The following is a 27169-nucleotide window of genomic DNA, read 5'->3' as shown; positions in this document are numbered from 1 at the left end:
ATAAAGTATTTTGAAAATTTAAATGTAGTGAAGAGCAAATGTAAACAGTCAGAATCCTCAAACTAGATTTATTTTCATTTATTTTCTTTCGAGAAAACCTAAGAACACTCGCTACAGATTTGTTTGGCTATCCACCTTAATTTTAGAGTGAAAGTTTCGGTTTGCCACCGCCCCTCTTACAAAATTCACTTACTGATACTCTTTTTCTTTCGTCTCCATTTCCACTGAAATGACTTCTCTTGTCCTCAATAGAAGACACCAAAGATACAGTCTTGACTCAATGTTGACTTACACATGTTTTTAGACAAGTTTGTTTTGTATCACAGGAAGCACCTTAGAAACTTACCTAGAAGCTGAATGAGTCACTGCTTTCTTCTCTGCATCTTTCTCAAATAGAATTTTTTTTTAAATAACAGCCCTATTGAGATATAATCCACATACAATTCGCCCATTTAAAATGTACGCTTTAAAGATATTTGGTATATTCACAGAGTTGTGCAACCATCATCACAATAATTTTAGAACATTTCGTCACCCCCAAAAGAAACCCATACCCACTAGCAGTCACTCTCCACCTTCCCCTCCCCCAGCTCCTGGCAACCACCAATCTATTTTCTGTCTCTAGAGATTTGCCTATTCTGGATATTTCACATAAATGGAATCATGCAGTATGTGGTCTTTTGTGACTGGCTTATTTCACCTTGCACAATGTTTTCAAAGTTCAACCATGTTGTAGCATATATCAGTACTTCATTCCTTTTCACAGCCAATGAATATTGCACTGTATGGATATACCACATTTTGTTTATCCATTCATGGGTTGATGGATAGTTGGGTTGTCTCCACCTTCAGCCATTAAGCATAATGCTGCTCTGGACATTTTTGTCTAAGTTTTTGTGTGGACGTATGTTTTCATTTCTCTTGGGTTCACTTATAAATTTTAACTTAATATAGACTAGACTTGACTCTGAATTACCTGGGTAGATAGTCCGAGTGGGTGAGGAGAGGGAATCAAAGGAGAGCATTAACAAGTAAGTGGACAGGATTTAGTTCATGGATTTCCCAATTTCCAAATCCCCCTAAAATAATACTGTCTAATATTGTAACATCTTAGGATCATGACTTTACATGTGGGAAACTGAGAGCCCAGTAAAGTTAAATAACTTGCTCAACAATTTGTTGAAGACCAAGCAGGACCTAGGGCCTATGGTTTATAGTTCTTAGGACACAACCTTTTGTACCACCTACATTGCATTAGCATACTCTGTGATCTAGGTGGTGTCTAATTAAAAAAGATTGGATTCAGCTGAAAAACAAAATTTAGAATTGGCTAGAATTGTCTTCATTTCACCAGGAAGAGAAATAACAATCTCTCTGTTAATCAAAGATAACGCTATGGAGGGTTAACTATGTATCATGTACCAAGCTGAGTGCTTCGGCTAAGCTACCATATTTAATTTCGAAAACAACCCCATTTTACGAATAAGGGAACTAGGGTTTAAAGATAAGAATTTACTCAATTTAATACATGATGTGAAGAAAATGGAAGCCAGAAGCATCTCCCTCTACAAGACTTGGTTCTTAAGTGTTCTGCTATGCTGATAGAAGTAGGGAAAACATCGTCTGCCTACTTTTCTTGTCCTCCCACTCTCGACTTCCGTTTTCACAGGTTATGAGTTTTAAACAACCTACAAAGGGAACATTTGTAAATTGGAAATGTCTTGTCTATACATTTATAATTGTGCTTAAGCAAAAATATGAAATCATTCCATTTCTAAATAAAATCACATATATCCTTCTCCAAAGTTATCGCCAGAAATAAAATGTTCTTCATCTAAAGTCAGATAGGCAAGTGCTTTTTGAACTCAAGTGCAAATGTCAATCAGTTGTTGGTGGCTCCTGGAATATTGTGTTGAGAAGGATTCTGAAGACTCGACCAGGTTCAGAAGAGGCTGCAGCAATCTGCTTATGAGCTTCCATTGGTGTGGGAATGGGGCACACGAGACATGTGTTTGCCTTTCCTGAGTGTTTAAGAAATTCTCACATCAAATTAAAGGCAGTAGAATGTGGTTTTGTGTGTGTTCCTTCTAAATGTTAGTTTTTCCATAGGTATGACCACTTGTTTTTTTTTTCACTTTAAAAAAGTAAGGTTCTATTGGTGTTTCATTTGGGGCATGTTGTAGTTAAAAAAGGAAAAAAAATCAAGAGTTGGAAATAAACATTATAGTAGATAAGAATGCCTTCCATAGAGTATCTGAATGACTTCTATGGTGAGATGAGTAACAACAACCAGTTTAGAAGAAAATTCCTTTGAGCATAGCTTGGTGGCCAAAGGAAATTTATGATCGAGTAAAGTGACCGTATTTCCCAAACCTAAATTGGAGCATACAATCCCATAATGATTTTTCAAATGAATGACAAATTTATTGTTTACAAATATATGCAAAGATATTAAAGTTAAATAGCACTCAGCATGTTTTAAATAAATCATCTTTATATTAACGGTGGTATTAAAAAGATAGACAAACACATTATACTTGGGAATGGTCCTGGAAGATGTAGGACTGTTGATTTAAATAGCAGGAAAAGAATTCTGGAGCTGCTGCTCTCTGATTTCTCCAAAGAAAAGTCCTTGCCCTTTGCCAGACCCATCACCTCCCTAAAATTCACTGACCTCTTTTAGTTTCTGGCTGAAATCCGCAGATGGAAGGTCAACCATTCTAGTCAGCTAGAAACATACCTTTCTCTCCAGAATGAGCTAATATTCTTCAGGGCAAACTGTCAGTCAGGTTCTGAGACCTCAGTTTCTAGAAGTATAAGGACGCCACTTCCTATATTAGCTGTAATTTCAGGGTCATTCACATCAAGATTTTAGGTTCTCACCCTTTCATACTCCTCAGATCTCTGCTTATAATCATTTGCTTACTCACCAAGGGTGGCTTAGCCTCGGTTTTAGTTTTCGTTTTAGTTTATTTTTAGTTTTAGTTTTCTCTGGTGACTAGGCAATCTGTTGTTTTCATGAGTGGTCTAGGAATTCTTCAGTAGAATATGGGTTCCTCCAAATTCCAGGTCTATTGTCCTTGCTTATGACCTTTAGCCCTGGTTTAAGACTTTTTCCATAGTCGTCTGCACTTAGCTTCAGGACACTCTGCCAAACCCAACGCTAAAACTCTTTTTAACTTTGGCATCGCTTCTCAGACTTACCCTGGATGACTGTTTTTCTCTTTTTGCCACAATAAATATAAAAATGGGTGCCAGTATATTAACTAAGTTGAACCCCAAGGTAAACCAGCCATGCTTACTTTAATGCCCATCAATAATCCTTTCATTTTATCATGTTTTCTTGCCTCTTTCTACCCTTTTGGATATTTGTGCTTAAATTAAGCTTCTCCACGCCTCAATTTTTTCCCCTCCTATTCTTTGATCCTGCACTGAAAGCATAATGCTGGATTTGTGACGTCACTCTCAATTGTTTCCAGATGGTTTCTCAGGCTGATCAAAAAGAAGGTGAAGCCAATACATGTTAGTAGAAAAGTAGATCTTCCAACAGGGAGATGGTTCCGGAAAAAAAAGAGAGAGAGAGAGTATAATCATGATGTTGAGAATACAAAACAACTACAGGTAAATTGCCTTTTCTCTCTGTCTTAAAATAAAGTCTTTGATCAATTGTGCCAATGTATGAAAATTTGAACTCTAAAGAAGCTAGGCAGCTTTCTAAACCCAAACATCAAAAGCTTCGCTTCCATTAGAAAAAATCTAAACCTGTGATACTTTGAATGGATTTGAAATTCTCTAGAATGAGCTCTAATAATAACCTTTACAAACAGAAAGGAAAAGAACAGTAGGTTATGTGGCTTCGTGCTACCATTTTCTCTGGTACATTAGTTTTCCAAAGATGGCATTTTGGCTTGTACCAAATAAAAGGGCAAAGGTTACCAAATGCAAGCCTGGGGAAGCCAGAAGAGAGAACAGCTATACAATGGCGGGGGAAATCCAGGCTGTCAGCTCTGAATGGATAGAAATAGCATGTGTGAAATTGACAACCAGCAACAGCATGGCACCTTAAGAAGGGCCAGGAAATGAATTCCACCAGCCTTCCTATTTACTGTATCAGAGCTGCAATTCAGCAGAGGTTTATTCAAGATTCATAGGGAGAAGTGTTCGGATCTTTGATGACTTTGGGGAATATTCAGTTGTTTAGAAAGCAATTTAAACAAATAAAATATCAGAGTGAGAATGGTCGAAAAATGATAGGGAGAAAAAACATAAATAAAGAATAAAAGTCACCCACCATCCAACCTCCCAAGAGGTGCTGTTAACAATTTGGTACATTTGCCTCCTCTTACAAGCATTGTTTTGCAAAGTTGAAACCAACTTGTATACATAATTTTGATTTCTTCCTTTTTGTTTAGTATTATATCATAAATATTTTTCCAAGTCATGAAAATGTCTTCATAGACATTGTTGTTTATGTTTTTAGAACATTCTGTCATATGAATAAACAGATCTTAATTTATTTAACCATGATTAATTCAACTAACTCACCATTCCTTTGTCTTATTCCAATGTGTTTTCCACTGAACAACTAGAGTGATCTTTTAAAAACACATTTATCTTGTTGCTCTCCTTTTTTAAACCATTCAATAACTTACCATTGCTCTTAGAAAATACCAGTATCCTTAGCAGGCTTTTGGGGGCTAAATGTCCTTGCTACTTCATCACTATCACCTGGGAATTCAGAAATCCAGAATCTCTACCTCTTCCCGTATCTACCAAATCAGAATCTGCATTTGTAGAAGATCGAGGGTGATTCTCATGCACATTAGGATTGAGAAGCACTGGTCTTCATGGTCTGGCTCTCCTGCCACTGCACCAGCCTTACTGGGACCAGCCTCCTCATGGTTCCCTGTGACCCAGCAGCAGAGATGCACCCTCAGTGCCTCACTCATGGTTCCCCTTTCCCCCGAGAGCGTTCGCAGGTGCTACGGATGGACTGAATGTTTGTGTGCCCAGGACTCATAGATTGAAGCCCTAACCCCCAATATGATGGTATTTGGAGGTGGAGCCTTTTGGAGATACTTAGGTTTAGATGAAGTCGTGAGATTGGAACTCTCATGGTGGATCTAGCTCCCTTATGAGAAGAGATACCGGAGAGCTCTCTCTCTCTCTTTCTCTCTCTGTCTCTCTGTCTTTCTGCCATGTGAGGACACAGAAAGAAGGCATCCATCTGGAAGCCAGGAAGGGAGTTCTCACCAGAACCTGACCATCTTATCACCCTGATCTCAAACTTCCAGCCCCCCAAACTGTGTGAGAAAACAAATTTCTGTTGTTCAAGCCATCCAGTCTATGGTATTTTGTTGTGGCAACTCAAGCAGACTAAGACAGCAGGCATGCACTACACACTCTCTGCCCAGAAAGATCGTCCCATGACTCTTTACCAAGTTAACTTCTACTTTCCCTTCAGAGCGCAGTTTAAAAGGTGGGAGGGGGTGGTCAAGTATCCTGAATATATAAAGAACTCTTACAACTCAACAACAAAAAATCAAACAACCCAATTTAAAAATGGGCAAAGGACATGAATAAACATCTCCAAAGAAATATCCAATTGTCCAATAAACATATGAAAAGATGGTCGATGTCATTAGCTATTGAGGAAATGCAAATCAAACCACAATGACACACTACTTCACACCCACGAGGATGGATAGAATGAAAAAAAAGAGAAATAACAAGCATTGGTGAGTATGTTGAGAGACTGGAAACCCTCATATATTGCTGGCAAGAATGTAAAATGGTGCAGCCACTGTGAAAACCAGTTTTGGTGGTTCTTCAATAAGTTAAACATAGAATTACCATACAACCCAGCAATTTCACTCTAGGTATATACCCAAGAGAAATGAAGACATATGTCCACACAAAAGCTTGTACACAAATATTCGGAGCAGTGTTATGCATAATAGCCAAAAGGTAGAAACAATCCAAATGTCCACCAATTTATGACTGGATAAATAAATGCGGTATATCCATACAATGCAATGTTAATTGGCCATGAAAAGGAATGACCTACTGATACGTACTACAACATGGATGAATCTTGAAAACATTATTCTAAATAAAATAAGCCAGACATAAAAGACCACATATTGTATGATTCCATTTATATGAAATATCCAGAATAGGCAAATCCATAGAGACAGAAAGCAGATTAGTGATTGCCAGGGGCTAAGAGGAAAGTGGGGAATGGGGAGTGACTGCTTCATGGTGTTTTGCTTCATGGATGTGGGGTTACTTTGTGGGGTGATGAAAACATTCCGGAACTGGATGGTGATGATGGCTGCACAACATTATAAATGTAGTTAACACCATTAAATCGTACAATTTAAATAGTTAAAATGGTGAATTTTATGTATATTATACCAAAATTAAAAAATTGCTAAAGAAGAGGGGGAGAAGCAGAAGGAAAAGAAAAGAAACAGGCTGAGACAAAAAGAAACAAAGAGATGGAGAGAAAGAGACCAAGATCAAAGAGAATTCTAAAAAGAATTACTTCTTTACCGGGGAACCCCACCATGCTCATTTTTCTTTTCTTTTGACAACTCTTAATATTTGATGCTACTGGTAGTCAGTTCTTAAAATTTTCCCAGAATCCCCCACATCAAAAAGAAGTGCTTCTTGGGGCCAGCCTGGTGGAGCAGCGGTTAAGTGCTCACGTTCCCCTTACATGGCCCCAGGTTTGCCGGTTTGGATCCCGGTTGCGGACATGGCTCCACTTGTCAAGCCATGCTGTGGTAGGCGTCACACATATAAAGTAGAGGAAGATGGGCACAGATGTTAGCTCAGGGCCAGTCTTCCTCAGCAAGAAGAGGAGGATTGGCGGCAGATGTTAGCTCAGGGCTAATCTTCCTCAAAAGAAAAAAGTGCTTCTTCCAAACTTAGTTCTTGGGCACAGACCTGCTGTTTATAGCCTTCCTTGCTCAGAAGCTTCAACTCTCTGCATGCAATCATCTGGCATGTATTTTTAGTCCTCACCTCTCTCCTGAGCTCAGAGATGGGTATTTCCAACCCTCTCACCATCGTCTCATACTTAACATATTCATAATTCCTCCCCAAAAACACCCCCCATCTGCCACTTTTCTCTTGTACCCTTTTAGCCGATCGTCTGAATTTATAGAATCGAAAACCCAGGAGATGTGAGTGAGTTGTTAAAGCCACGTCGCCGGCCAGGACAGTTGCAACTCTGAAAGGTTACAGTCATCCTTCACTGAGTATTTTCCTTCATCCAGGATCTCCGTTAGTCAGTAAATTGTGTTGATCTTTCCTTCAAATGGTCTTTGTAACCACCTGCACCCGTCCATCCCCGCTGCCAACCCCCCGATTCAGGTTTTCAACACCTCCCGCCTCAATGCCTGTGGTAGCCTGCTGGCAGGTCTCTGCAAATCCTCCCTGCACCGCGTGGCCTAGGGAGCATGCCTGTAACCACAGCAAGTTTGCCCAGAAAGGTTTGGGGTGATCATCAAATCTGTTGCACTAAACAGAGAGAATGTGTGAGCCGGCACGAACCTCTACATCCTGCTAGATGTATGCCGACTCCGCAAGTATTGAGATACAGGAAAAGAAGCAATCAAGGATGAATTTCAGGAAAATCATGGCCCCCACAGACTGCCAGCGGGGCCAGTCTCATGCTTGAAGCAACCAAACAGGAATCGAGTCCCATAGAATCACAAGACAGGGGGCTCAAGGGCAACTCTGTGCGGGGTTTGAAGAGCTCCACAGTTCAGGTGCTGTCTGTCCTCCTCCTACCATAAGGGTCTGCAACCTCACAACAAGGGAAATAAGGGATTTGACCAAAAGTGAACATTCCCAGGATAATTTCCGGGGAATTTGGGAGCCACACTTCGATAGTTCAAGGCTGCCTCGTGGAGGGTCCTTGAGGGCCACAGGGGCAGCAGAAGACATTACAGGGGACCTTGAAGTGGTTGCACATCCTCATGTCATCGATGGAAAACCAAATCTGGGCATGCACAGTAACTCGTCCAGGATAGCTCAAACAACGGGGAGCAGAGCTGGAAGAGAACCAAGATTACCTACTTCCCAAATTGGTGCTTGTTTTCCTTTCCGTTATGCCTGACATCATTCTCGCCTAAATAGGGTTGTACTCCGAAGAGGATTACATTTGAAAAACATCAGAGCGGCAATGTTATTCACAATGTTCTGCCTTCCACAAACCCTACTCCTGCCAATCCCAGGGGTGAGACAACAGTCAAGGGGCTGCTACACTTTGAACCCCCTGACTTTCAGAGAGCCCCCTGGAGGCGGATATCATAGCTATTCACTGCTGTGCACACTGAGGAGCCCAAAAATGTAAGAGCCATCCACCATCTTAGTGAAGGAGACAGCAGCGCCTGTAGATCGCTCTGTTACTGCCTCATTAAGTACAATACCAAGGTATGAATGAATGGGTACGCAGTAAAAGGAAAGGCGTAATTGTCTCTGGCTGTGACAGTGCAAAATATTCTCAGAAGTGACTCCTGAGCAGGACTTTCCAGGAAACATAGAAGTTCTACAGATAAACTACAGGAAAGTGTGTATGTTCTGGATACGTGCTAGCATTTTGCCTTTGGACCTCACTCCCAGCTCTTGGAGCTGGGCTTGCTGGTCAACAGCACTCGCTGCCCTCATCACAACCTCCTGTCCAGGAACATTTCTGGATCCTCTTAGTCCTTATCTGCTATTTCAGGAAAGTGTTTAAAATCAGAGCAGAGAGAAGAAAGTCTCTGGCCTGGCAACCATCATATACTAATTACTCTAACAGACACATCTCTTCCAGATTCTGCAATGGTTTTCTGTTCTCCTGGACTGAAATTACTTTTTCTCTCTGATCACCATGAATCCCCAAACCCAACCCAAGCCTCTCTGCTAGGACTACATTCCCTCCCACCTAGTGTAGACTTCTAGATTACCATGATGCCTGACTTCTTGCCAATCCACTTGAATTCTGAGCCTTTTCCAATTAGTGGGACCTCAAGTTCTGCTCTCTCTCTCTCTGTTTCCCATTTTCCTGCCTGCTCCTGCCTCATGAACCCACTCCCTAAGCCTTTCTCCCCATCATGACTCTTCCCATATATTCTTTTTCTCAACTGCATGTGGCCTTGTTCTGCATTGGGCATCCACAAAGAGACTCAAATCCAGACTTTTGATAGTATCTTCAAATTTGATTACATTTACAGACCCAGAAGTACTCTAAAAGGATTGAAAAAAGATGTTTGTCATTCAGTTTCAATGTGTGTCCTATTTCTGGCCCATGTTCTCTGTCGTATACTAGGAATTACTATTTTTTATAAATCTTATAATCACAGTGTGAGTGGCACAATTGTACTGCATTATGTATTTGTGGGTTACAAGCATAAAGATTCAAATGTAAATACATACCACACTTAATATATACCACAAGGATGTATTAAGTTATGCTAGTCTCATTTTTTTTAATATGCCAGAAACTTTCCTCCAACCTCATATTCTCCTAGACAACATGATCACTTACAAGGGTCTGCAGAATTCGGTCCCCAAAAGCCACTACAGAGGTGAGGGTGACAGAAGGAAATAAAGAGAGATGGGAAAGTATATTAATTTTCAAAGGTATATAGGAGGAATTTGGGGACCACCTGGATGGTTAAAAATTAAGTATATTGCTACCATTAGCTTTAGATTAATTTACACTTTAAAACCTCCTATAAATAACACAGCAAACAAAGTGTCCAAGCTCTCTCTGGATTCCTGGTGTCTGGAATCTTGAGGAAACATTTTTCCCAATGATCTGATGTTATAAACGTGGTTATCTTTGAGACAAATGTCAGAAGCCTAATTGATCTGAAGTATAATCAAATTGCACAATACTGAGGAATGTCACTCCTTAGCTTAGAGAAAGGTCAATTCTAGGCACAGTTTTGGAACAGGTAAAGATTTTGTTCAATGTCTTCCCACCCCTCTTCTTGCCTTCCCTGGCATCCCCTCCCACGCCACTGTCCCTGCAGCACGTTCCCGTGCAAACTCCAATATCCACATCATGAATGGGCAAATTTCTTCTCTGAAGAATAAAGGGCTGGTGGGTTTCGTTTCTAAAACTACACCTATTAAACCAGGTAAACCTCCATCAGAGGAATTTCAGATATGAGAGAGGTCAACAGGACTAAGAGTTTTCTGAGAGGATCAGTTCCCCTAAATTTCGACTTTGTAACTCTCGGATTATATGTAACTCCAAGGTTTCTGCAATGACTCTCAGGGCTATCCAAGTCAGAAGACTTACAGTGCAGTGGACATTTGGGTGAGGGGAAGCACTGGGTCAATTTTAGACGCCAAATGTTCCTGTGTTACAGATAAGTATATGAAGATATGTAGAAGCAATCTTCTTGCCCTCTCTTGGAAGACTGAGCTTCTATTTTGAGTTTGACATCATCCTGAGTTCATTTTAATGAGGCTCAATCAGCATAGAGCCCTGATGAGTTTTTTATTTTTTCCAGATTGACTGCCTGCCTTGCAGCCATGGCAAAGCATGAGGAAAGTGCCCTTACACTGTGGGCTTAGTGTCTGATACTTATGATTACGTGATACCATAAATATCAAACAACAGCAGCATTTAAGGCAATAGCAAAACACTTTAAGTTGTCCCTTTCAAAGACTTTGCTTTCCAGGCTAACAAAATATAAACGCTTGATTGATACCTCTGTTCTGAAAGATGAGCAGAAGACAGGAATTTGGAGTCCTTCCCTTGGTTAGCTCTCCATGTGTGTGACATGTGGAACTTTCTACCAGTAGATGCTCTGCAGGGGCATTTCTCTAAAAACAAATCCCCTTTGAATATAGGTCCTTCCATTTACTTAATATTAAATTACCTCCTCAAAAAAGTGACCTAAATTTATTCAAGTGACTCCAGAAAATATCTTATTCATGACTTTATAATCAAATGCTAAAATCTCCCCCCCAAACCCACTGAAGTACTTTGAAAATCCAAGCCCAGATATACTTTCTCTAGGAAAAATGTTTTTTTCTTTTTTAAATTTAGTCAATAAAGAAGCCTGCAATAAATGAAATATTTTACTTAGGAGATCTTTATAATCAATAAGCAAGTTTAATCAATTTCTTAGGCGACTTAGACAGCAGGGTCACAAAAGCAGAAGATACCATACCATATCAAATTTTCTTTTTTAACATAGTTTGACAAACCATTTTCAAAAGTATTTCTGGAAAAAAATTAAAACCATAGACAGTCTTTTTAATGAAGTGCTGGAACTCTTTACGATTACCCTTTGGCTACTTTTAAATCTAATTTCTAATCCCATAATTGAGTTCACAGTGGTTTAAACTGTTATCAAACATCTTTTGGGGATTAGAACTCACTTCTGGTTCAAATGAAGCATCAGAAAATCATGCATGGTGTTGTCTAGGGAGAGTCATGCGTGTCAATTAAAATTCCCCTGGGATTAATTAAAGGCGTTGGAAATGATTGATTAAGAATGGTATTTAATGACTGCCATGGGGATATTTACCATATTAAAAAAAATCAAATGCATGTGGCTATTAGGCCCTGCAAAAGATGTAGAAGCTTAGAGAAATGAAAGACAACCAAGACTCTGATATAGGGAACGCAGGTGTAACCAGGTGGAGGGACCCGCCTCAGTGCTGTGTAATATTACCTGAGCGCCTTCGGCATCCTGAGTGCTCCAGTGTCCTAGGGACTGGTGGGCGGGGCGAATGAGATCCCTCCCACTGACTGCAAGAGACAGATCATTCATGGTAGGGAAATTCTTCTTTAGGCTTGTTTAAAAAGATACAAAATTCAACTGATCACATTTTAAAGATCTTATTGGCTTTATTTAATGATTCATGAATCAGGCAGCATCCAATCTAGCAGACAGAAAGGAGCCCTGAGGAGCTGTACAAAATGAAAGACTTATAGGCAGAAGTGAGCGGGAACAGGGAGTTAAACTAGACAAGAGAAGCGTGTCTGCTATTGCAAAGTTATTTTCCTTTAGTGGCTGGCAGGGTCTGTCAGGCAGAGACCCTCACTAGTGCTGATCACATTCTTGACTGACTGCTTTAAGATTATGTTTCTGGGAGACTGGAAACTAATTCTCAGTTTGGTGATGTGGGGCTTAGCATAAGTGACTCCATTTTGGGCCTGTCATCTTGTTTTTAACAGGGTTCACTTGCGTATGTCATTTCAGAGCAAAAATGGGAAATTATTGCTACAATTTACAGAAACCTCCCCCTGTAGAAGGTATCCTTATACTTCATAAATACACATAAACATGAGGGCAGTTAGACTTTAGCAAAGTGACAGAGACTTGATGAATGACCCTACCACCTTAAAATTCTCATGTGTAGGAATTAGAGAGTTGAAACGAGGACAAATTCATTCACAATATAAGCTCTGTGGTAGGAGTTCACATCCAGAATCTGCTTCTTACAGGATGTTTGACCTTGAGTAGAGCACTTAATAGTTCTAAATCTCAGTTTGTCTATAAAATACAGATAAGGGGTAGGGTCTTCTCATTGAAGTATTGTGATGACGAATTAAACTAACCTGGGTGATGGCTAATTAAACTAACGGGTGAATACATTAAAAAGCCTCATGGTGACAGCCTATAGTGGGTGTTCTATTAGCTATTTTTATTTTTATTACGGTAAGAATTTGGAATTAAAAGCAGTCCTTTCAATGGGAAATAAGTCAGGGGGAAAAAAAGGCAAGACTAAAGAGCACTATCTTTAAATGAAAAGCTATGTCAATGCTTGCACGGTTTACTCTAGCAGGAGAAAATTAAATTTGTTAAATAAAATACAAAAAAAGTCTTTCAGAAAATAGATTTTTTTAATTAATTCTGTTTGTTTTCAAAATAAGTAAGAATCGTGTCAATGAGCCTCTAAAGTGTACTGTTTTACAGCTTCTGACTTTAATGCTGTAATTAATGACATTAGAGGTAATTAGAGGTTAATTGGAAATCTGCATTGATGTAAACAGGGAGGAAATAAACTACTCCTCCTTTAGCTTCTGACGTATTTACACTTGAAATCAAAGCTTTTGTTAAATTAAACCAGAAAGAGCTACTTAGCATAAGAAAGAGTTAACACTGGTCTGGAGGTGTCCTATTTTTAAAAAGGAGGTTTGTTGGAAAATACTTGACAAATCTGCCTTTAAAAGCAACTGCAAAAATATTGTGACTACTCTTCCGGCAGTGTTCCTAGGAAACTTAGCTGATGCTTGGTTGATGGTTGTCAAAATAATAAGCAAACTACATTTTACAACCATCAAGAGAAAAAGCAGCAGAGTTTTCTACTTTACAGACTTGTGGCTTTCGTATATCCTAGTGTGTGATGTCTAAGAAAGACTAGCATAAGGATAGCTTAATATTGTCAATTTGTTGAAAATCTTTCTAAAAGAATCCAGCAAAATCTAAACTCTAATTTAGCTTGCAAAATCGGCCTATTGAGCAAGCCACGGAAGATTGCGGCACATTTAAAGAACTATATGCTATTCATGGAAATGAGTATTTTTTTATTAACATCTGTAAGTTCTGGTTTCTTGGTAAAGGCTGTAACAGTCATAAGTATGAGTGTGCAGCTGTTTTCCATCTGTTACTCAGAAACTTTTACAAAAGTACTTACTTCCCGGTAGTGTTAAGTGAGTACTAGAACCATATTACCTTCCTTAAAAAGAGAAAGGAAAGTGTGTCAAAGCACTATAGTCTGCCTTGGAACAGCTACATACTCAGCAGGTCAGCTGTGTCTGCAGAAGTGAGGGCCAGCAGCAAACTAACTGCTTAATCTCCCCAGACAAGCTGAGCTATGTTGGTCAAGAAGAGGCACTGGTAAATTCTAAGATGAGCAACGCGCTAGCGCTGGAAACTTTTGTTGAAGATCTAGTAGGTACTTGCGCTGTGCTAAGTTCTAGAGAGAAGGGATGCAAGATGAATGAGACATAGTTTTTTCTCCCTAAGAGTTTGTGATTTTAGAATAGATTGACTCAGGGGCCTAAGAGAAGGAAACTCTCCCCGTTTTTTTCACTAACAGTTATTTATTTATTATATGGAATTACTTGTGCCCTAGATATCCATTTTTCTACCATCTTTTGTGGTATTGATTCAGTGATTATTGTTTTGCTACTAAATTTTTTATTTCTTCATTTTGTCTAATTTGTCTACTGATTTTCCAAAATCAGCATAGGACTAATCTCATTGAGATATCCCCACATCTCTAATCCTGTGTATTGAAAAGAAATATGTGAAAGCAAGAAAGGGAGATGACGGTGATAGATCCTCTGGGATCTAGCCCACTTTTTATAATGAAGCATAGCCACAAGAAAAATCATTTTATCCAATAATTGCTAAGTAAAGCTCTGTTGCATTTATGATTACCTAACAATTCTCACGCCCTCAAGCACTCTGGTGGCTTAAGGAAGAAATACTGCAAACTAAAGGTATTTTGCACATCTGAATTCACAGTAACTTCTCAAATTATGTAATGCAACACCAATGAAACATAATTACTACAGTCTAAGAGAATCTCTGCAGTTCTTCATTTCTTTTTTTATTTTTGAGGAAGATTAGCCCTGAACTAACACCCACTGCCAAATCCTCCTCTTTTTGCTGAGGAAGACTGGCTCTGAGCTAATATCTGTGCCTATCTTATATATATCTCTATCTTATATATGGGATGCCTGCCACAGCATGGCTTGATAAGCAGTACATAGGTCCATGCCTGGGATCCAAACCAGCGAGCCCTGGGCCGCCGAAGTGGAGCGCCCGAACTTAACCGCTATGCCACCAGGCCAGCCCCAGTTCTTAAGCTTATTTCTAACAGAAACGTATGTTGCTATTGAGAGAAAAATGTGTGAGCTAATTAATTGAATCTTGGCATTTATTTCCCATTCCATGAGTGGCTTACATGGCACCCTTATCCTCCTGTGGCCTCTCTTTCCTCAGCTCTTAAATAAGGAAACTTGATTTTGTCTATTATTCCTTCCAAAAGCAGAATTCTACTACCGTATTCTTTGGACATGACTGATGCCCATCCCTGCCTCCAGTTTTCCACCTTCATTCACACTATTTACCTTAACCAGGGAATGTACATATTACAAATGAAAAATAATTATGTGACTCATTAGGTTTAGAGTACACTCCATCTCAAATATCCCCAACCTACCCCTACACGGATCCAATAAAACCTTAGGTTCTAATTGCCAAAATTCATTTTCCTCTTACTTGATATCCATGCTTTCTAATCTTATGTCTCATAAATTTAGTTATCTGCTCAAATGAAGACTAACACCTAATGCCCCAAACATGAATTTCCACAAATACGGATTTCAAATAAATTTTTAAAATCTTTAGTACTCTATTTGCCGTATTTTATTGAACCCAGTATCTTTTATTGAATTACTTCATTTGTGGGTCACTGTTTTGTCCTAAGTGGTTCCTCACCCTCCCAAAATTATTTAGAGCACAGCTACACAGCCCTTTTCAACATACTTAGGCTTGCACTTCCTGGAGGGAACGTCACTTCAGCGATGAACCATTTGTCTGGTATGAAAGCCGCCACTGGCTCCAGTGTCACCTCCCATATAGCTACGCAGTCATTGAAAACATGAGTAAGTCTGATGCTGGTTGCCTAGCATGTGACTTCACTTAACAAGCAATAATTTCCCCTCTCTTTCTGAGAATAATTTGCTTGGATGTGAATACAGGCAGTAAAGTGTCGTTGAAGGAGAATAAGTGAATGCCAAGCTGGGTAGCCCTGAGTGATTTAGAAGAGTAGGATGTCCCAAATTACAAGATTTATTGCACATCTACAGACGCTTTATATGATATTAATAGCAATGGGCTAATTGCTGCACATCTTGCTAGTGTCGTGGACTTTAGATGACGTTTGTCATTTGTTTTAAAGGAAAAAACCTAAGGGAATGTTTCCATCAAAGAAAACAATTCATCTGAATAAGGAGCTTCACAGCTTTCCATATCCTAGCAAATAAAACATTGATCAGAACTTTTTCTTTTCTGAAACTTAGGTCACAGATGACCTCAGGAACTATTTTGAGAATAAAACATTTCACCAGAATTGGGGGAATCTTATTCCCAATCATTGTTTGTCTGTCAAAACAGGTGTTGGCAAATGGTGGCAGCAGAGGTCATATGAAAAGAAGAAATCTAATGTCACCATTTTGCCTCATTCTTACCAAGATTAAACATGGCCAGTGCAAAAGACTGGCTTCCAAGCTGTTGGCTTCTTCTCAATTCTTATAAGTAAGGGATGGTTTACCTCAACATAACACTGAATTAAAATTGAGTCGTGACCAAAGAAGTGAAGTCAGCACACATTGCAAGAGCCCATGGCTTGCGGAGTTCTAACAATCTCAAGCATTTGCTGAAGCCCCGCCCCCCCAACTCTACATCAGATTCTTCTGTAGTCACACTAACTGCTGGGACTCCAGCATTACCACCTGCCCACCGCCCCATGGCACCGTGCAGCCTGCAACCCAGGATGCTGCAGATCCTGGGGACCACTCTCCCCACCAAGTGTCTGGAGCAGCCGACTCTCTCAGCCTCACTGATCATTTGCCTACTGCGCTCAAGTTGGGATTTGTGGCCAACTGGCAGCACAAGGAGGAAAGAACCATGATATCTTAAGTGCATTAAATCTTCGTATTAGCCCCCTGGCTTGGTAAACCTTTATGCTGGCTTTGTCCTCTTTTTTTCAAGCATGACAAACAAGTGGTTTTTCTTTTTCGCTTTAATGATTCTTTAAACAAAAAGGAGTCGTTTAGGGTTTTCTCCGAGGCTGATAGGTGTTTCTGTTTAATGAGGTTTTTATTATACTGTATTGGCTTCCCTGAAAAGAAATTACGAGCAGCAAACAGCTGATAATAGAACAAGACTGGAAGAAACAATAACCAAGAGGGGGAAAAATTAGTGTGGCGGCAGATGCACGCGCTGCAGCTCAGGGATTAAATGCCACTTGCATTTTCCCTTGGCCACCATTGTACTAGTAATAACGTGGACGCGGGCACTTATGTGCCGGTTATATGCATGCGTGAAAGATATGGAGATAGATATAGACCCAGCTAAACTGCCATCTGTGGAGGAAGAAGGGTGGTGAGCTCAGTCTAGACAAAGATGAGGGAAGCTCAGAGTGCGGGTTTACAAGGGCTGGTCGGTTACCATGGAAACTAATTGGAGCTAATAAGTAAAGGGACATTTTCACTGTGGGAACAGAATAGGAGGGGCTATTTTTCAATATCACCATTACCTACAATTCATCTTTCATTTTAGGAGTGTCCTCACCTCATTCCTGTGATGGAGCTATTCCTTCTGCGCACAATCTCACCTTGGTCAACACCACATTCAAAGGCCGCGTATCATCTTTTAGAATGCGCCAAATTTTAAGTTTAGATCTTTCAAGACAGAATCAATTTCACTTTTTTTTCCTCCTTAAAAAATAAACTGTTTGCAGATGGCAAGGAGAAAGGAGCGGAGGTAATGGAAAATTCTTAACTTCTGAACTGACACTGCTGAGCACTGAAGCTGGCTACAGGGAGAAGGGGAGCAGGACCTTATCCTGTAGCACCAGCTTCAGGTTTTTGTTTGAGTTGATTTTGCTTAAGAAAGGCATTTCAGAACGTCAACCCAAAAACGTGCCGCCGTGGACTCGTTTTACAAGACTTTTGAAAGGTAATGTTTACAGACACTGCACAGAGCCAGAATTAAGATCCTAGCAAATGGGCAGCCTCTATTATTCAACCTGTATTTTTTATTTTAAAGCAAGTTTTAGTAGTATAAATAGCTGAAGTTATCTATAAAAGAGAAGCAGAGACAGATTTAATGAAAAGATTTACAATTAAGAATAGAAGAAAAATGTTTGTGTTAAACAGCGCTTTCAACAATAATGTGGGTCAGAGCCGGGACCACATGGGAAATGGCTTGGGGAAGGTGTGTTACAAGCACAGGGTTGATAAAACAGGATTCAACACCTTTGCAGTTTCTTAGGTTTTACTTCTGTAACTCAATTTACAGTTTAAGAGAATGCAAACTGCCTTAACAACGTCTCCAGGGTCTTCAAACTCTATGCAACTGAGGTAATCCAGATTTCCAGACATGAGTCTGGTTGGCTTAGCCCCCCCAAAAAAATTTTTTAATGAAAAAAATTGCCTTGCAATAATTGGCACTATTAAAATTTTTATGATGCCCAAGGGAAGTTTTAGCCCCGTGGTGCCACTTGCCATTGTTGAATGTTTCTGTGTTGATTATGTATCTGGATTTAGCTGATTAGGCACAGTGGTTAAGTGAATATACTATATATTGTGAAACAGACACCTCATAATCACTTCTGGGAAGAAACTGAGCAAACGCATGAGGACTCCAACCTCTAATTCTTGTTTTTTCTCCTTTTTCCCTCAGCCCAACTATAGGAAAAATTCGCTGTCTGAAAATTATATTTCTTTAATCCTAAACTTCATAAAATTACACCAGAAGTAATTTTTAAGTGCCTTAGTATATCACACAAAACTTCCTGGAAAAAAAAATGAGCTAGTCAAGTCAATTTTGCTGGATATTGAAATAATTTTCTTCGTCATACAGGCCCTATAGTCTAGATTTTAATGCTTTAGGCAAGTTTAAAGTTTTTTGGATTTTATTCCACCTATCCCCCTCTCAGTGCAAAGAAGTTCAAAAGGTGCAAAATCTAAAATATTGGCTTCCCACAGACACTGTCAGGGAGTTGATAATATTTCAAATTCCTATTTTCTCTCTCAGATTATTAAAATTCCTTAGAAGTCTGATGGAATTTTAAGTGGTGAGCTTTGTAGCAATTAATTTATTTCCAGATATCTTCTTAAGTATTGTAACAAGTATAGCCATTTTCTGGTTCAGACTGCTATCAAAGTAATTAGTTCTATCAAACAGTTCAGAGAACCCCCCCGCCACCACCACCAAAAAAAAAGAAAAAGAAATGCACATAAGAAGGAGGTAGTGAAATGACCAAAAAATTGAAAACATTTCAAAGGAAGATTGTTAATGAGCTGTTTGAGCTATATGGGCATTATAAGAGCAATTAACTAGAAGCCAATAAAAATAATCAATGACAGCACAGCCCTGTGCTACCAAGTGCTTTGACAAAGAGATGTCTGTGAAGGCAGCGATTAAAAAAGCCACCTTTATCTATGGGAGCACGTGCTATTTTACATGAGTAGAAACTTACATGATTTTCATTGACTATTTCTGAAGTTCAGCCTGTGGCAAACAGGGAAGAGCTGTATGTGGGAATAGAGGAGTTCCTGCTCGGAGCTGCGCCCCCACCCCTTTCCTCCCAGGAATGTTGGGGGCAGCCACGATCTAATCAAAGGAAGGTAGGAGTTTAGATTTCAAAATGTAGATGTCACATTTCAGTGCAAACTACTCCTACATTAACACTTTATCAGTATGTCAGGATGAATCTTTTATCTCCTTGGGGGGCGGGGGAGTGCCTGGCTGAGAAGATTGCCCTCTCTAGGCTGGCAGGAAAGGATTTTTAGTGTTGCTGTGCATCCTACTGAGGGTCCCAATCATCCCCGGGGAGCGCAGGAGTTGTGAAAAGTAACGCACAACTGGCCACCAGAATAATTCATTCCCTCCACCTTCTCTTTAGCACCTCCCACTTCTCCTCTTTTTATAACAGTCCTTTCTCTCTGAAAATCTCAGGTTACTTGACTGGGAGTTCTCAGACCTCCAGTTTCAGCCCTGCCCTCAGCCTCCGGTCGGTGAGAGACACCAGCCCCAGCAATTGGATTGGGCAGCCTGTCTTGACACACCACTGTGCTGAGTGCTTGAGGACGTGTTTCACCAGATGGTTGGGGTTAGCGTGTGTCATCACGTTCGAGTGGGGATTAGGAGCAGGAAGGCTGCCTTGCTGGAGCTGTGTGGTCTTCTCCAAGCGAGAGTTGCAGGCAAGAGAACGACTTGGCTTTTGGAAGAAGAGGAGGAATTCATTTTCCGCAGCCCCGGGAAAACCGATTTTTTCAGGTAAAGTAAAGAACATTGACTGCTCCTCTCTCTCCGTCTCTCTCTCTCTCTTTTACCCTAGTTTTGAATGGAATGCTAGCGCAGCACACTTGTCAAAGCCAGTTGTTGCTATCCTATCAATGCTGCTATTGTACGGCTGACAGATAACAGTGACATGCTTGGTGCTTGGCTGTCTTTATAGAACTAACACTCCTTGTCTCTTGCTCTTGAAGGTGTAGCTAAGAAAACGTCTTTAGGAGTGGTGTTCGTCCCCTTTCATATCCTCGTTACACACTCAAACCAGGAGCTCTAAATTGTTCATAAAGGATGGACATGGCCAAGGGAGCATTTATTCCAGCTCTCGAGATTAAAATTCACTTTCAAACTGTTGCATTTTGCTACTCAATTTATCAAAATTCTTTTAAGAGTCTATTACCGAGCTGCTGGCAGAGATGGAAATGCTTTCTTAACCGATCTTTGCAATGTGGATTCTGTCTGACTTATCATGGACCAAAGCCTTTTTAAGAAACGGGGGGCATTGATTCTAAAGTTTGCAAACTCCTTCAGAGGCGAGGCTGCCCTCTGAGCAGCTGATCGGCTTTAAAACAAAACTGCTTAGAGCTAGAAGAAAAGCAGAAAAAGAGGAAGTCAGGAAACGCTCTTTAACATAGTCCTCTTGCCCCTGCAGGGGGGGCAGATGGAGGTAATTCGTTTGCAGATCTGTTTGTGAAAGTTTTACAAGTCATTGAAAACTAAAGTGGCATCTCTGTGATGGATCATTAAAGTCCCTCCATTTATAGGTTTTAACCAGGCTATCTGAAGTGTTAATTAAATGTAAATAGATTTTCAGCCTTGGTTATAAACAAACATTCAAAAAGGTTTTAATTATAAATTAGTCATTGGAAATTAATGGTCATCCGGTCCCTGAGCAGCATAAAATGGGTTGTCGTCATATGTGTGAGCAGTCGTTAACGTAACGACTGCCAAAACCACCCAAATTAAATTGAACTGGATACAACAATGGGGTTTATATGCTATGTTTAATTTGTGCTACCAAAAGAAAAGCCTTTCAAACAGATGCCCTAAAGTTTTCATTTTTCAAAGTTTTGATCAAGCTGGTGAGTCAATGAGTTAGTTCCTTTGCCCCCTAACAGCCTTGCCCCCCCTGCATCAATGTTCCTATACCTATGGTGCTCCAGAGTTCTTGGTCCTCCTGGACTTTCACATTTGATAGAGAAACCCAATACTGTCCTCAGCCTTTGCAGGTGAGAGATTGTCTGAATAATACTGTATATAAGCTATTCTGAAATAGGAGCTGTTGAGTAGGTTGAATAACAGGATTTATGGCTAGTGCTTTGTGATTTTTGTGTTCAACTGCATAAAGATGCCTGGAAAATGATGTTTCAAGTTGCATTATATAATTTTTTTGCAATCAGTCCCTTTATATTTTCTAATTGTTCTTTTACGATATGATTAAAAAGTTACGAGCAAAACAATATTTTAGTATAGTGGTTGGTTGTTATTCAGAATGTCTTCTGGTTACGGTCTTAAAAATCTACTTCATTGAGAAAACATCCTCAGGAATAACCAGGCAGTTATTATGACTGGGTATTATCGGATTCCCAATATTACATAACCAAAATAGGACTAAGTTCATAAGCTGGAGTCTTTTGGAATTCCAGTCATTCCATTTTGGCTTTACAATGGTACTGGGGTTTAAAAAAATAAAGGCAGAAAGGCAAACTAATATCTCGTGTTGTGTCAGGATTAGGACTCTGTGCACAGCCTGTAGCAGGGATGGGGCTGAAGACAAATGCCCTTTTTCACTATGGCAGAAATATTTCAGGAGAAAGTAAAGTTCCTCCGCACAGATGGGCTGTTCCTCCGTGAGACGCGTCGTGATGGCATCTAAAAAAGGCAAGTTGCTGTTTAGCCACGGGAGCCCCTCCAGCATATGTCCCTAATGTCACAGACTGACCACCAGGCTGCCTGCCCAGGATTTTGACAAGATGGAAGAATTCCCCCCAAAGGTCAACTGTACAAAGCTTTAGGCAGGAGGGAAACAAGAAAGGAAATATTGAGAAATAATAAATTCACACCTTGAGAAGACAAAGTTGTGTGTTATTCCCCCTAACGAGACTAAAGTAATATGAAAGTAACTTAGCAAAACTAAAAGGGTCTGCTTAAAAGACAGTGCCCACAGGGCAATTCTAGTTTCTTGTCAAAACCTCAATCTACTGGTCCAGATGGTAAACATTCAGAGACATATTTACGGTGACTTCTACATACCTCAGTTTGACATTTGGTTTCTTCCTGACAGCCCTTGTGCTGGTAACACACATGAAGTTCCCGTCAGCGTTCTAACAGCTGTGAAAGTGTTTGACACAAGGGATATCCCGCCCCGTGGAGCGAAAAACAACTGGGGTACAGATCCCAATTTGCAGTGTGGATGCATCCTGCTATCTATCCGTGTTGTAAGGGGATGCATCTTAGAGGTGAAAAGCAATCTGAAAGCTTGATTCATTAAATTACAAAATCCATTTTTATGTTGGAGCGGAAAACCAAAATGCATTAATCCAGGTATTCACCGAGCTCGTGGTAGACTTAAGTAGGAACCCGCATCAGAAAACTCAAAAGCTTCTACTCTGTTCTTCTAAGGAAATTTATGTGACTTCAGGCACATTGTTGTGGTCATTTCCATTGTCATAGTAGAGACAAGTGGCAAGTGTGACAGTTGGCATTTCCTTTCTTAATTATACATCCATATGGGAATGGACAGGAGCTTGGTTCTACTGTGTTTTCGATTTAAAGTGGTTTATTCTTTAAAAATCCAGAAAGCAGGATTTTTGATACTGAATATTGAGCTTTCCCCAACCACTGCCATATGGATGAGGCCAACCAATGGGTCAGGTCAGGATGTCTGGTTCTTTGATCCCTGTGCAATATTTTTGTGTGGAGAGCACGGAGTAAATTTAAGGGGATTAAAATTTTTGAGGAGCTGATTCTAAATAGATTATTATTTTTATCGTCATTATTGACTTTGAGGGAAAAGAGGCTTACGGATGAAATTAAGTCCATGGTCATATGGTACATTTACTTCTACTTTAGGTTAGATCCATGGGGAAAAAAGTTATTCGAAAGAAGATATTTTTTGGAAAAAGTTTGTTCTGAAATATGTTTCTTGTTTAAAATATTTTCAATTCTAGCTCAAATATGCTGGGAAGGAGAGAAATTAGCCTGGTAGTTTTTTTTTTCTCTCTCATATTCCCCTCACCCCCGTAGCTAATCTGTCATCAAATTCTCTGAGTCCTTCCTTTAAAACATCTCCCACATCTGGCCCACAGCTACTGCTCCAGTGAAATGATCGTATCACATGTGGGTCATTACAGCCACTCCTAACTGGTCCACTTGCCTCCATTTCGCTCTTCTGTCCACCATTGCAGACTGAGCTTCCTAAAACACTGCTTCCCTCAAAGCATTTCTCAGCTTAGAATTACCACCGGGACCCTCATCACCACCCATAATCATCAGAATTTCCCAGTCTGATGGATGTGCTTGCCCTTCTTCTTTGGCTCCAACTTTCTGACCGTATCTCCTAACAAACCCCTATGGGAGCAGAAGTCTACCCTTACCTGCAGCTAAAGGAGCCACCTCAAGTCCCACCCTTCTTGGTCTCTTTCCTTACCCCATCCTCGGTAGTTTTCTGTCTTCTTGTCTGCAAAATGAGAGTCTGTTATCAGGTGCACCATTCGTTCTGGTTCTACACTTATCAAACAGTGTGTGGAACATCCTCGTCTCCTCTGTGTACTCATCCTTCAAGAGTTCAACTTAAGTTCTACCACCTCCGAGAAGCCTCTCCTGACTACCACATCTCCCAGCAATGTTTTCCTTCCCTGGAAGCAGACCCTTCATTATCTATAGGTTGCACTTAGCACAATCGCCTGCTTTCTAGTCTGCCTTTTTATCCCTTGACTCCTCAGGTAGGATGAAGTCTCTTAAGACAGGGATGGGCATGGTTCCCTTTGGTGCTCTAGAGGAGACACTAACAAATGTTTGTTGAATGTCACGGGGACATTCAAACATCCAAGGTCCTTTTCTCTCTGGTTGCCCTACTTAGGAGCCATTTGCCATCTAATGGCTCTCTTCGTCCGCAAGAGGAAAGGAAAAAATGGAGGAAACTTGATTGGCTGTATTTTGGGTTAGCTTAGGAAAAATACCACTTAGAATGTGAAATTATTGCCCAAACTTAAATTTGAGTATTATATGAAAAATCCGCCCATCTATTTCAGCTTTCTATAATTACGATAGAAATTTCATGTATTAGCTGCCCTTCTATGGTATAAAATTTCGAACATGATTTTGGAAGCAGGAGAGTATAGTCTTCGGATTCATACAGACTTGTGTTCTAATCCAGGGACCACATCTCACTAGCTGTGTGGCCTTGGACAGGTGACTTAGCCATTCAGCTCCCTCCTCTGTAAAATGGAGATAGAAATACTTACCTTGAGGACGTTGCAAAGAAAACGTAGAAAGCATCTTGCTTAGCACATGTGCAGTAAATGGGAGAGAAAGAAGGTTGGTAGGTATGTGCAGAGAGAGATCTACGATGCGTGAATATGTTCATCTCACTTATGTCAATCGTTAATTTTATCTATTTATAGTATGTCTTTAGCCTTTCTTTCTGCCACCAAAGGCAGGGGGATGGGGAGGAGAAGGCAATCAGGAGAGCGAGAAGGAGAAAGAGAGAGAGAGAGGGAGGGGGCTGCTTTTGACGTTTAGGGATTTGGAGCAACTGAGTTAATGGATCTGTAGGGACAATGGTGACAGTTGAATACACTTTGCAGGGAGGAGCAGAGTCCTGGGTCCTGCATTACAGGATCATAAAGAGCAGGCGCTGGGCCACAGGGCGGGGGGAACAAAGGGCCCGAGCAGTGGACCCCAGCAGGGAGTTGATTCACCAAAGGCTCATGTGCTCCTCTTCCTTCCTCCTGGCCCACTATTTAGAAAGAAATAATAACTTGGCAAAGCATTGCGGAGAGTCAGCTCAAGCTTCCAGAAGTAATTGGTAAAGCCAGATACCGTTTAGACAAAACAAAGGCCTTGGACCTTTGCTATCCTTCACCCTCAAACCAAAGTTAACAGAAAGCTGAGAGCATCAGCTTGAGCTCTGGTCTGTTCCCAAACTCTGCACCCAGCATCAGACACTGAGCCTTCTGCGCATGCCCTTTCTCCAGGGGGCAGCAGACTGCAAATTCTCTAACGAAGCACTAAATGCCACTGTGCAAATACGTCCTGGGACACTAGTCATTCAATTTCAGTTTTCAGGATCTTGGGATAGATCAAAGGATACTCTTTCCTGTCCTGATCATCTGGTCTGCACCTGCCGCAGGCCAGCGAGAGGAAAGGAAGCAGAACTCCTCTAGGACGAAGGGCAAGGCAGGATTCCTGGAGCTCCCTCCCTGTCCCTGGCAAACATGTCTACGGGACTTCCGAAAAGAAGCATCAACAGTGATGTTGCGTGACCTATTCTTCAGCTGTAGCAGCTAAGCTAGCTCTTTGCCCTTAAAATACGTGATCATGGACTACTGCACAATATGTGAAACCTCTGTTAACTTTTTCTTCAATGTAGCTCTCTACTTTACCTTTAAAGGTAAAACATTTTTTTGTATTCTGCACAGCTATAAGTCTATAGGAAACTATTTCTGCATTTTCTAAAATGTGAATCTAAGGGACTCGGGCATGCCAATGTTTAACTGTAGTGGGTGAGGTTGATAGTAAACTGCTGTGTTGAATAAATGAACAGATACACCATGTTTATGGATAAAAAATCTTCACTGTGAAAGGTCAAGCCTCTCAGAATTAATCTACACATTCCATGTAACACTAATCATCTTCTCACACAAGGTGAGTTGGCTGGCTGTGGGAGCAGAGTTTGGGGAGGGCAAGACCATCTCCAGATGGCTCTGGCTGAATGTAAAATAAAGACTCGAAAGTTCATCTGGATAGTAAACTCACGAGCACTTTTGTAAAAACAGAGAGTACCATGGGAAGATGGGGGCTTGTTTGACCATACCCAAGCACGTTATAAAACTGCAGTCATTGAATTGTCAGTTCCTATGCAACTGGCCCTGGCGAAGATTCTCATCTACCTTCATGTATTCTTGCTTTTGCTGTATTCATCCCACTTTTAATCTCGATTCTTTTGTTGGCACTGTCCAAATCTTCAATTCAGCTACAAATTTTTGTTGCTAGATACTGGTTCTGTTGCTACAGTTAACTGAAAGCCTGAACTGGTTTCTCAGCACTTTGTATTACAGTTTTTCCCATCTGCAAAGAGGACTTCTGATGTATACAACTTTTCCATGTCATAGAATACGTAAAAGGTCTGAAACACTTTGCCTCAGGAGCTCAGGGAAATCCCCCTGAATCCATTCCCTTAATGAAAAAGGCCTCAAATATACCAACCTGGGAGTTGGCCCATTTTTCTGAGTAGTAATAGAATGTTCCTAATAAACAAAACGGGAATCTGAATTACAGAGTTTTGTTTACTGTCCAGTTTTGTGGTATGGTGTTACAACTTAGAGGCAAAGCCTGCTATACTAATTTAAAGTAAAACTTAAGGTTAAACTCTTATAAGATATTAGCTATGCCAGACTCATGGTGAGAAAAGATTAATTGCATGCCTAGTGTGCATTTATTGATAAGTTAATTTCGAAGCATTGCACCTGTGGATATTATCTTCAAATTCATATCACTAATGTGGCTTAGCAACAAAATCACCTTTCTGTAATATTCCATGTCCTCTAAATAGACTTCCCGCCAGTTTAAAGCATCCTCCTTAGCCTTCTCCTGCCAATAATCAATCTTCGCCTGAACAGAATATCCTAGTAAACAGATGTGCTTGGCATTGCATCCAGAAATTCTTGAAACTTCAGCTTTTAATTTTTATATATAAGAAGTGCATCCCAGAAAAGAGAGGCCCTACAAATCATGTGCTCCTTTTTCCCTCTTGAGAACTTCGTGCTGCGAGGAGAAAGGAAAGTATTCTGAATATAGCACATGAATAAAAGCATAGGGTAGATAATTTTTATCACATTCTTTTTCATATATGACATCTATATTTAGTAAAAGAGATTAGGGGATACACT

The 27169-nt window shown here is 40.3% G+C and overlaps 1 protein-coding gene across 23 annotated transcripts in view; it reads left to right on the top strand.

The window, feature by feature from the left end:
- Positions 1-3481: 3481 nt before the first annotated feature.
- Positions 3482-27169, top strand: part of SULF1 (sulfatase 1) — a 193084-nt gene continuing 169396 nt past the window's right edge. For 10 of the 23 annotated variants that reach the window (XM_008514549.2, XM_070630495.1, XM_070630486.1 and 7 more), the window contains exon 1: positions 19720-20042. The gene's annotated coding sequence lies outside the window, so the exon portion shown is untranslated. Of the gene's footprint in view, positions 3622-17318; positions 17718-19515; positions 20043-27169 lie in introns of those variants that run through there. The other 13 variants (XM_008514544.2, XM_008514552.2, XM_008514551.2 and 10 more) reach the window with 7 other exon arrangements.

Source organism: Equus przewalskii, chromosome 8 (genome assembly GCF_037783145.1).
Source record: "Equus przewalskii isolate Varuska chromosome 8, EquPr2, whole genome shotgun sequence".
Classification (NCBI taxonomy): Eukaryota; Metazoa; Chordata; class Mammalia; order Perissodactyla; family Equidae; genus Equus; species Equus przewalskii.
This window is presented reverse-complemented; position numbering and strand designations above follow the sequence as displayed.